The following is a 10,911-nucleotide window of genomic DNA, read 5'->3' as shown; positions in this document are numbered from 1 at the left end:
CCTGAGGCTCTGAGGGTAAAACTAAAACCTGGCTCCCATCTCCATTGCTAGTCTTCTGTGGGGCTTCTTTTCCCTCTTCATTCTTGTGTTCAGTCCCTTGTGCTAAACTTCTTCTTTGCCCCAGGGCCTTTGCACATGCTTCCCTCTTCTTGGACTGGTGTACTCCCACTTCTGGCACCCCTGGCTTCTTTCTTCCATTGGGGCTCAACTAAAATCCCACCTCTTCACAGGGTCTTGCCCTGACTGTACTATCTAAAGTAGCCTTCTCCCCCATTCATATCTATGCCAGACCCAAGAGTTTGTCCTTTGCAACACATATTCCAGTCCATAGGTGTTTTAACTTTATGTCTGTCTACTTGTTTTTGTCTGCCTCTTCTTACTAGAAAGTAGGCTTCATGAGAGAGGAACCATGGCTTTTCTATTTACCATCACCAGCAACTAGCATACTGCCTGGTACAGAGTCAATGCACCATAAATATTTGTGGAAGGAAAGTGGGAAAGAAGACAAAATATTGACTTGAAGTCAATGTTCTACTTCCTAGCCTGGAACTATTCTGCATTATTTAGGGTCAAACCTAAGCTCTTATATTAAAAAGATCCCCAAAATAGCGTAGCTCATAAGGTCAAACTGATTTTTCTTTTTCTTTTTCTTTTCTTTTCTGAGACAGAGTCTTGCTCCGTTACCCAGGCTGAAGTACAATATAGCGTGATCTCGGCTCACTGCAACCTCCACCTCCCAGCTTCAAGCTGTTCTCCCACCTCAACCTCCTGAGTAGCTGGGATTACAGGAGCCCAACACCACACTCGGCTAATTTTTGTATTTTTAGTAGAGATGAGGTTTCACCATGTTAGCCAGGATGGTCTTGATCTCCTGACCTCAAATGACCCACCCGCATCAGCCTCCCAAAGTGCTGGGATTACAGGCATGAGCCACCACGCCCGGCCTGAATTGATTTTTTTTTTTTTTCACATGTATTGTGGAATTGGTTGGTTTAGGCTGGCAGGATGTTCTGTCACACATAATTAAAAGGTCTGGATTCTTTCTCTGTTGCTCCTCTGTCCTGCAGGGCAGTACTCATCCACTTGGTGGAATGGGATTACCAGCACATCAAGTGCTCGCCTATTGGAGGGGAGAAGGAGAGCAGGTCCAAGAAGAGTGATTTCCATTTAAGACGGGAAACAAGAGTTGCACATATCGCCCATGCTCCCATTTCAAAAGCAGTAATTTAGTCTCACAGCCTGCAAGGGAGGCCGGGAAGTATAGTCTCTAGCCGAATGGCTTCATACCCAGGAAGAAAGGAAAGATGGATTTGGAGGAAACTAGCCATCTGCCACATGTTCCTAGACTTCTCTCTGAGTATAAAACATTACGTGACCTGCCCTGGAGTCGAGGAGCCTATGCATAGACTCTGTCCTTAATTGGACAAGGAAGACGTCCTACCTGAGATCCCTCTACCACACTGCAGAGCTCATGGGACCTAGAAAGGCAGCACAACTTAAGGTGGCAAATGGCTGCAGCCACCTTGAATACTGAGACTCCAACATACTCAGCCCTTCCCTTCCTCTCTTAGCTTGAAGCTTAGAAAATATCCAGATGCATTTTTGTCTCAGTGCCTAAATTCTCCCAGTCAGTTCTTCACACACAGTGCCAGAAGAACATGCAAAATGCAATTGTCCAGAGTGCCAGCCATTTTTATTTGCAAGGAAGGAAATAGATAGGCAGACCTCTTCTGTATCCCCAAAACAATCCCAGCTCAGTGGCTTCCTTCCGGGTGATCTTCAGCAGATAACCGAACATCCTCGACTCAGTCTGCTCACTTCCAAATGGGAGCCAAAATACCTTTGTCATATGATTATTAAAATGCAAAGTCACAAATGCATGTAAAGTTCTTTGTTTTTTTAAAAAAGAAATACAAGGCAAGGCTTGGTGACTCATGCCTGTGATCCCAGCATTTTGGGAGGCCAAGGTAGGAGAATTGCTTGAGGACAAGAGTTCAAGACCAGCCTCGGCAACATAGTGAGACCCTCATCTCTACAAAAAATAAAAATAAAAACATTTTTGGGTGAGGTGGCTCCAAACTGTGGTCCTAGCTCCTTGGGCAGGAGTCTGAGGTGGGAAGATCGCTTGAGTCCAGGAGTTTGAGACTGCTGCACTCCAGCCTGGGTGATAGAGTGAGACCCTGTCTCTAAACAAATAAATAAGTAAATAGAAACACCTGACAGATACATATTTTCTTACAATTAGTGGCTTTTCTTTTGCTAATTTCCAGCCTGGTAAACTATCTCTCTTCCTCAAACTAATCAAATTCCTCTGCACTATATTAAATTGTCCTGTTGCCTAAAGTCTTCTCCGAAGTAGTCCGGTATTCCTTGTCTCTCTCTCTACTCAGTTCCTGTCTCATAAGTGTTCACATTTTTTGCAATGTCTTGGGCTATCCGCTGATTGTTTCATAAGTATTTACCTCATTGCTAAGATTGCATGCTCTGCGAAAGTAGAAGGAACCATGGTGGTGGGTTCTGGTAGCTCCTAGCATCTAACACAATGGGGGCTACATCCTGTCCACGCAAAAGGCACTCTGTTGAGTTACTGAAATGGAGACATCAGCAAATTAAAGTTAGGTCTACATGATCCTAGAGAAACAAATTAATTCAGCAGATTAGTTCCAAACATTGGTTGATTCCAGATTTCTTTTTTTAAATAGTTAAATCTGCTGCTTATCTGAACTGAATGACTAACTCACTATCCCTGTGTAGAAGGAGCTGAAAATGTTGCCTAAAATTATGTTACACACGGGGACTTCTGGTAACTCATGAAACTGCCTTCTGGGTGGTGTTTATTCTATGCCACAAACACCTGAATTACTGAAATTGAAATCTATCCAGGTTCTCTGTTTGGGGTTCCAGCACTTTGTGGACTGGCACATGTGTCTGACAAAAATCTGGGGAATGCTTGGCCTTTCATTCCTCTGAGAATTATGCCATTTTCCAAGAAAAGCTAAATAGCTCATTCATGTTTCACCCTCTGTTCTTCCAGGCTGGTTTCCTGAGGATATTTTTTAGCCAGACTGGTGTGTTTTCTTTTTTTTTTTTTTTTTTTTTTTTTTTTTAAATAGGCTGCTATACATTGAGAATTTTCAACTTAAACGGGACACTGAATGATTCTTAAGTGCACAGTTAAACGACGAATATTATCTTTATTTCATCCATTACAGATGAAAACAATGTACACATTTGTGGTGTCCACTCAGTGGCATATGTTGACAAATTCCCCAGAGTCTAACTGAAATGCACGTGAAATCTCTCAGCGCTGCTTGTGAGGGGAGCTAACTAATAAGTACCATCAGGTAACGAAAACTGTTATTTTTTCTTTCTGCATGACTTTTATCATCAAGAGAAGTGAGGAATTTCACATTTCAAGGGCTTTTTGCTCAGGAAATTCTAGTGTGGCCTTAACACAGATTGAAGTCTCTAGGGGGGAAATAACGGAGTAACCTGAAAAACTTGAACAGAGGAGCAAAGCTCCTTGACCGGATGGCATCCATCTGGGGCCTCCAGAAGGAAACTGGTAAGTCTATATACCACCGCAAACACGGACCAAGCTCCAGACCATCTGAATCCTTGGAATGTATTTTCAAAAAGAGGAGATACCTGAACTGCAGAGCTCTGAGCCCAGGTTCACTCCCCAGAGCTAAGCAATAAGTTTAGATGCAGACAAAGGAAATAGTGGGTTTGGCTTATCTAGCCAATGCAGGCCAGTATGAACTGGACAGGGAAAAAGCCCAGGAATCTTTGAAAGTTACTTAGAAACCAAAAAGGCATGAGTCAACAGAGACAGCCTGGTGATGTACAAATGTGTGCTTCCCAAAGATAAAGGGAAAGGTCCCCCACTTCTTTGAAATGATGAAACCAATGAAGTCTTCAGGGAAGAGGACACTTGAACTGGGTCCTTACTCACAGCCAAATAAGAGCACAGGGTGAAATAGGAATGTGCAAGTGGCCCCGTGAGCACAGAGCAAGGGCTGGGCTGGCGGGGGCAGGAGGCAGAGCTGGGTGGGAAGGGTCTCAGGAAGCACGCTAAGGTGCTGGGACACCACCTTGAGTAGACTGCTGGGAGTTTGTTGAGCTGGGCTGTGGATAAATAGGTCTCACACTACATGCGGAGCTGAGGATTCACCAAACATCACAGAACATGGTTGCTGCCTTCAGGGTTCTCTTGCTTTAGAATGTACAATGATGGTGACTGAATTTGTGTGGCGCATCAGCAAGGAATTGAACCACAGGACAGCAATGCAACCTGATGCTAGACGACACTTAGTCCAAATGTGGCAGGTAAGAACAAGTAATATTACTGCTGAACTAGGGGGCAGGGAAGAAATGACACTTCTCCATAGCATTTATCACCATCTAAACTACTGTAGTTGTCAGCATTCCTGTGGGAAACAGATGGCTAATTCAAATGGTAAACTGGGGTGACACTAATGAAGAGGGGAAGTGAGGGTTGGGAACACCAAAACGGTGGTGAGCAGTTATCACTCATAAGCTCGAAGTGCCACTGGGAAGGGCCAATTCCCTCCATCGTGGAGACTGAAAGGAATTGGCCCTTCTCAGTGGTACTGCTCCACAGCTGGAGAGGGCTTACTTCTTCCACTGGGACGGGCTGATTCCCACCTTTGGGGAGGGCAAATTTCCACCATTAGGAAGTGCCACTTCCCACCACTAAGAAAAACTGCCTCTGACCATTCAGGAAGGTTGACTCCCTCAACTGCGGAAGACTCATTCCCTCCACTGGGGAGAGCTGATTTTTACCACTGGTGAGAGTTGATTCCCACTGTTAGGAGGAGTGATTCCCACCACTGGGCAGAGCTGATTCCCTCAATTAGGGAAAACTGATTCTCACCATTATGGAGGACTGATTCCCACCTTTAGGGAGGTCTGACTCTCAGCATTGGGGACGACTGACACACAATGTTTGAGAAGAGCTAATTTCCAACATTAGGGAGGGCTGATTCCCACCCTTAGGGAGGACTACTTCCCAACATTGGGGACGACTCATTCTCAATATTGGAGTGGGCTGAGTCCCTCCCAAAAAGAAGGCCATTGTGCTACCCTTGGGCCATCAGGAGGGACAGAGGCATCTGGATGCTGAGCTCACTGCTGTGCTCTTCAGTCTCGGATTGCTGACTCAGTTCGGAACACCCAAACAGTGGTGAGCAGTAATCACTCATAAGGGCAAGGAAACGATTGATGCCCTCTTTAATGATCCATGCCCCCACAGGATCTCTACAAAGCAGGGCAGAAAAGGGTATCAAGGAGGTCCGGGGAGGCAATGGAAAATGGCCCATCCACTTGCCGTGTACTTTACTTTTAGATGTTCATTGACTACCTTCCCCTATTAGAAAGTAAGATTCTGGAGGACAGTGATTTAGCTAGTTTCGTTCCCTGCTGTGTTTCAAGTATCTGTAAGCTGTGAGTATTTGCTGAAAGACTGAAGAGGAGCAAAGAAGAAAACTATTTGCCCAATATTTAACAGGAATTAAATAATAAGAGACAAGCAGTATTTTTTATAATGAAAGTATTTCTTAATGGAATGTTTCCCTATGGTATACTGGATCTTATTTTGGCCATTCTGACCAAAGCAATATAGCCAAGATATATAAGAAGGAAAGCATAATGGGGTACCAAATTTGCTGAAAAGATTATATTTATGCTTTGCTTGGAGAACATTTTGAGACTGAGGTATTTTAAATTGCCTTTTCAAAAAATACAAGAAATACATCTTTCTCCCAACTTTTCAAACCTGTGGTCTAAGAATGAGGGATGGTTGCCAGGATTATTAAAGAAACTGTGTTCAACAGGCGAAAGATGACAGGCGGTGGGATTTTCTGCCAGGAGAGGTTTTAGAGACCAACATTGTCTGGATTTGATGACAGGTAATGACATTAACTAATTACAAAACTAATCACATTTGGAGCAGTGGAAGCTGAGATCATGATAAGCGTAATCAAATCCATGACTTCAGGGCTTCGGGAATCGGAGGATAAGTTTTCTTCTCTTGTAAAGCTTGACCAGATGACTTTCAGGGATGTTGGTCTGAATATTTTGGAAGCTGCAGATACCAATGGAAGTTGGAAAGAAGGTGCTGAATTGCAGCACTCAGTGGCCTAAATGGCAGTCAGTGAGGGGACTGCACTGTAGGGACTGAGGATGGGTCCTCACTGGCTGAAGATGAAACCTGCACACTCCGCTGTCAGGAGTTCCATCAAGGTAAATTCCTGGCCCCATTTCTTTTCCCCTTAAAGGCTGAAGACCCGTACCTCCGCACCCATATCACTGGTTGGGTTGCCGTGAAGTAACTACAGTCTGCAGGAGTGTCCATTTCTTCCTCTATAAGCAGAGAGCAAAATATCTTTCCCATTTACCTGAACACATGGATGTAAGAATCTGGTGAAACATAGTTTACTTTCCATGCTATAAACTTCTCTAAATAGAAAACATATTGTGATTATTAAGCCAAAGAAGGGCCCATGCCTGCATTATGAGTCCCGCAATCACCAAAAAGGTAGGAAACTATTCATATCAAGAAGCTGGCTATCTTCTAATGGGCAGTTCCTCTGCCATGTTGCCCCCTCTTCCCTCCTGCTCTCTCTGGCCTCCTGGAAGGAAAGGGATGAGGTCCTGCTCCTTCAAAGCCTTTCAGCCCTTTAAGGAGACAATAGGGCCTGGAGCTGTGCTGTGAAAATGCCCTGGTCATTCTTCCCGTCTGCTCACATTCCTTCATCCCCTGATGTAAAACTTGAAAGGAAATGGAATCCTAAATGTAAACACTATCTTTCAGTCACTTGGAAAATTATCTACCTCTCCTTTCTCTCTCTTACCAATTCACTCACCCTCAATTAAAGCCGTCCTCTGAGTTCAGCCTCACTTTTCAGAAATCAAGCAATCACTTAAGAAAGAGAAAAACATTAAGAGATCCAGATTGCAATTAACTTTGTCATTGATTTTTGTGTAATTCTGGGGGAGGTGTTATTCTTTTGGCAAAGCAGGGGCAAGGAACTCAAAGATTAATGAAGGTTCTAATGACAGCAGTGGGCAAGGACTGAGACATCTGCAGTTCTGTCCCCCGGGCCCTGCTGAAAAGCAGCAGCAAAGCTAGGGGGAAAATGGCCTGGAAGTGAGGCCCATGAATTGCCCATGACAATGGAGAGTCTGTCATTCAGGTGGAAAGGCTTCAGTGGATACAGTTTTTTTGTTTTGTTTTGTTTGATTGTTTGTTTTTGAGACTGAGTTTTGCTCTTTTTGCTCAGGCTGGAGTGCAATGGCGCCATCTCAGCTCACTTGCCACCTCCGCCTTCCAGGTTCAAGTGATTCTCCTGTCTCAGCCTCCCAAGTAGCTCAGATCACAGGCATGCGCTACCACGCCCAGATAATTTTTTTGTATTTAATAGAGACAGGGTCCACCATGTAAGTCAGGCTGGCTGCGAACTCCTCACCTCAGGTGATCCACCCACCTCGGCCTCCCAAAGAGTTGGGATTATAGGTGTGCACCATCATGCCTGGCCAGATATGGTGTTTTCCTGTACTTTTTCATTTTAATGTAATTCACATATGTGATGTTTTACATAATTGTGCCTGTTTTGTTTTAACTGATCAATTATATATATATATATATAAAATCTCCAACCTTGCCTTTTTAAAAACTGCAATTATTTCATAATTTTGAACCAAATATATATATATATCCAATCTTGCCTTTTAAAAGCTGCAATTATTTCATAATTTTGGATATATATTGATCATAACTAGGAACCAGTGGGTTAGCACACAAGAGCATGCATGCATACACACATATGCACCGCATAAATATAATGGAAGCCACTGATACAGATATAATTTTTAATGTGTTATGTCATTGGATGTCTATCACAGGAAAAAGTCTCTGCAAAAATAGATTTAAAACAGGCAGTTTAATCAGATAAGTACACAGCATTCATCTCTGTCTGCTACCAATATGATTGCAGCGTAATGAATGAAGGGTGGGAGCTCATCGGAATACGTCTCTTCTGAGCAATAGAGTGAAACCAGCTGTCATCGAGAATCCTTTCCTGGGGTGGGATCTGGAGCGGGATCTGCTGCTGTGATCATCATCATCATCAATAGCTAAACTATTAGACTTGAACAAAGGAAATAAATGATGCAATTTGGGATTTTATGTTAAAATGTTTGTTCCAACTTTATGCAACTCCCTAATGGGGAATTTAGCCTTGCAACACAACTCGCCAATTTTTGGAAGCCCCTGCTAGGGTGGAGCAAGGGTTCCCTTCTGTGGGGAGTCAGTGAGGAGAAATTACCTTTCAAGGAAGTATAAAGGAAGTGAACTGGAGCAAACGTACTCCTCTCAAACCAAATGCAGAGAGTGAGGCTATTGAATTACAAGGCCATCCAGCTAAAGCCATAAAATGCACTTGTTGCTTGCTGCTCCTATGCATGCCTCGCTCTGTAGCTCAGTCAGAGTGAGGCTGATGGCCACTGTCTCCAGGGAACAACAGGGTTGGTGAGGGAACCTTAGGACACCAGCACACCCAGTGGCCCATGTGACTCTGACCGCCCGTGCATTAGTTGACTGCCTGCTATGGGCCAGCCCTGTCCAGGGCTTTACCCCTCACATGACGTTGTGAGGCAAGTCCTATTATTCCCTCCATTTTCCAGACAACACAGAGAGACATAAAATGACACAAAATCACACAGTTGCTGGGTTTTAAAGATGCATTCAAAGCCAGTCAATGCTGAGAGTACCAGGTAACCACCATGTAGCTGCTCAAAGGAATCGAATTTAATCGAATGAGAAATTGGAGAAGTGATGGGCTGAAAGAAGGCAAGAAATGATTTGGCTTAATTATAATCATCTCCAAAATAAAAACTGATTACCCCAGTTCCCCCTCCATCTCAGCAGGGTTCAGCAACAGTCCCATGAGTGCCACAGACAGACAAGTGTCCTCTCCCTGTCCCACCACCTTCCAGAATCCCATTCCACCACCAGGCCTCCAGAATCCACCTGCATAGTAAAACCATTCCCAGGGCAGACGTATGCCTCATAGATTGCTAGAGAGCATAGGCACCATGAATGGAGGTCCCCCGACACCCTGGAACTATGAACCCAGCAGCTGCGCCGCATCACCCAGCCCTGATGACCTCAGCTCTGCACTGAGACCCTGTGCAAGTGTGGAAGGCAAGCAGACCCTCCACACCCCAGCACTTTAAAGGCATCCACCTGTTTCACTCTTTCACAGAGTACCTCTATGCGCTCTCCCTATCCTAGTAGTGGCTGGTGTGAATCTTGGGCCACAACTTTGGTATTTTAAAAGTATAACTTTTTAAAATTTAATTTTTATTTTGAAACCTCATTCTTTAAAAATGGCAGAAACTCAATCCTGGGGGCTTAACTTCCCCTAAGTCACAGCTAAATCTGGGGATTCTTTAGTTCTAAGACTTGGCAGGGGAGTGGCATCAGTCTGCCATGTCATGTGTCTATTCAGGCAACCTCTGAGATGTCACATAACCCCTCCACTTGGCCCTCGGGCATTGGTTCACCCAAACTGCCTGGGACACCCTCTCATTCCACCCATGTGGCCCTTACCCTGGTGTCTGGAGAGCAAGGACAAGGCTCCTTCTCTCGTGAGACCCCACCATCGTGACCATTACTTCCCCATAGACTTGCCTACCGCCCTGGATGTATGGTCTCAAGTACTCTGCTGGGCTCCGAGGCCTTTGTTCCCCTAATAACTGGGGCTGTTATAAAACAAAACAATGTACTGGGTAACACTTGCCTATGGACAAATATATCAGAAACCCCAACAACAATAGCCTGACCAATAATATTTATTACAGGACATAAAAATATCTGGTACAGTGTGCTCAAAGACACAAGCAAGGAGCCAGGCTCTTTCTGTCTTTCAATCAGGTCAGTTGTGCCCTGACTGTTGCCTGCTTCAGGAGCGAGGAGGAGCAGGAACTGGAAGAGCAGCCACGATGGACTGTGGCCTCCAGCTCATGGGGCGTGCTACTGTAGGCATCTGAGCACCCCAATTTGTAGGGCAGTTGGGAAGGGGAGCTTTTGACTTTCCGGCCTCCACAGCAGGAGGCTGGTTAGAGTGGGGATAGCTAAATGCCAGTTAGAATGGGGATTGCAGAGTGGATGGAGGGAGTTACCCTAAAGAATCTGTCACACACAGGAGAAGACTCGTTTTCCAGAGTCGTTTCCCTCTCTGAAGCCCCAAGCAGGCAGCGGCCAGTTGCTTGAATGAGGTAGAGGTGAAAAGAAAAACTGAGTGGTGAAAAGGTGGATAATGCTCATACAAAATTATCCCACCTCATGGGTTTAAGAACACCTCGGTCTGGGTAGACGGCCCAGAGGGCGCTCACAAGCTGTGTGTGGGTCCACCACAGAACCCAGACTGGGACTGAGACACAAAGACCTCTGCTTCCAACCCCTGCCACTCACTCATGGGCAGCATGAGCCACACCAAGGGCCTCTATTTTTCTATTCTGACCTGGGCTTGGCCTAAGGGACCCAACAGGCACTTGGTGTCTACATGCCAAGCCAGTGAAGCTCCCACATTTGTGAGTGGCAGAGATTGGGCCAGAGTATGACAGGAGCTTGTTTCCCTGACATACATGACTCCAGGAGGCCCAGCCATTCTGTACCAACTGTGTGCTACCCAGCTCCTTCAGGGGCTCCAGCACAGTCAGTTCCAGGCTCGGCCCAACTGCAGAAATTCAAGGTAGCTCCACCCCCTTGAGCTCCACATTAATTCTGGCTCCCACCTGGTGTGGCAGAAAGTCTGACCTGCTGAGCCCATATCTTTCTCTGCAAAATGAAGACACTCATGCCTCCCTTGCAGGCTGTGTGAAGAT

General features: G+C 45.2%; 1 protein-coding gene across 1 annotated transcript in view; it reads right to left on the bottom strand.

The window, feature by feature from the left end:
- Positions 1-10,911, bottom strand: part of LOC101053791 (uncharacterized) — a 101,140-nt gene that overhangs the window by 47,691 nt on the left and 42,538 nt on the right. The window lies entirely within an intron of this gene.

Source organism: Saimiri boliviensis, chromosome 1 (genome assembly GCF_048565385.1).
Source record: "Saimiri boliviensis isolate mSaiBol1 chromosome 1, mSaiBol1.pri, whole genome shotgun sequence".
Classification (NCBI taxonomy): domain Eukaryota; kingdom Metazoa; phylum Chordata; class Mammalia; order Primates; family Cebidae; genus Saimiri; species Saimiri boliviensis.
This window is presented reverse-complemented; position numbering and strand designations above follow the sequence as displayed.